The 1234-nt window shown below is 36.1% G+C and overlaps 1 protein-coding gene across 1 annotated transcript in view; it reads right to left on the bottom strand.

Moving 5' to 3' along the window:
• Positions 1–1234, bottom strand: part of LOC107595346 (uncharacterized) — a 17600-nt gene that overhangs the window by 6336 nt on the left and 10030 nt on the right. The gene's annotated exons all lie outside the window — the stretch shown is intronic.

Raw genomic sequence — 1234 nt, 5'->3', positions numbered from 1 at the left:
TATCTATCCATCCATCCATCCATCCATCCATCCATCTATGCATTTCTCAGAATATCTATCCATCTATCCATCCATCCATCTATCTATCTATCCATCTATCTATCTACCTATGCATTTCTCAGAATATCTATCCATCCATCCATCCATCCATCCATCCATCTATGCATTTCTCAGAATATCTATCCATCTATCCATCCATCCATCTATCTATCTATCCATCTATCTATCTACCTATGCATTTCTCAGAATATCTATCCATCTATCCATCCATCCATCTATCTATCTATCCATCTATCTATCTACCTATGCATTTCTCAGAATATCTATCCATCTATCCATCCATCCATCTATCTATCTATCCATCTATCTATCTATCTATGCATTTCTCAGAATATCTATCCATCTATCCATCCATCCATCTATCTATCTATCCATCTATCTATCTATCTATGCATTTCTCAGAATATCTATCCATCTATCCATCCATCCATCTATCTATCTATCCATCTATCTATCTATCTATGCATTTCTCAGAATATCTATCCATCTATCCATCCATCCATCTATCTATCTATCCATCTATCTATCTATCTATGCATTTCTCAGAATATCTATCCATCTATCCATCCATCCATCTATCTATCTATCCATCTATCTATCTACCTATGCATTTCTCAGAATATCTATCCATCCATCCATCCATCCATCCATCCATCTATCTACCTATGCATTTCTCAGAATATCTATCTATCCATCCATCCATCCATCTATCTACCTATGCATTTCTCAGAATATCTATCTATCCATCCATCCATCCATCTATCTACCTATGCATTTCTCAGAATATCTATCCATCCATCCATCCATCTATCTACCTATGCATTTCTCAGAATATCTATCCATCCATCCATCCATCTATCTACCTATGCATTTCTCAGAATATCTATCCATCCATCCATCCATCTATCTACCTATGCATTTCTCAGAATATCTATCCATCCATCCATCCATCTATCTACCTATGCATTTCTCAGAATATCTATCTATCTATCCATCCATCCATCCATCCATCCATCTATGCATTTCTCAGAATATCTATCCATCTATCCATCCATCCATCTATCTATCTATCCATCTATCTATCTACCTATGCATTTCTCAGAATATCTATCCATCCATCCATCCATCCATCCATCCATCCATCCATCTATGCATTTCTCAGAATATCTATCCA

Source organism: Sinocyclocheilus grahami, unplaced genomic scaffold, assembly GCF_001515645.1.
Source record: "Sinocyclocheilus grahami isolate Dianchi unplaced genomic scaffold, SAMN03320097.WGS_v1.1 scaffold201.1, whole genome shotgun sequence".
Classification (NCBI taxonomy): Eukaryota; Metazoa; Chordata; class Actinopteri; order Cypriniformes; family Cyprinidae; genus Sinocyclocheilus; species Sinocyclocheilus grahami.
This window is presented reverse-complemented; position numbering and strand designations above follow the sequence as displayed.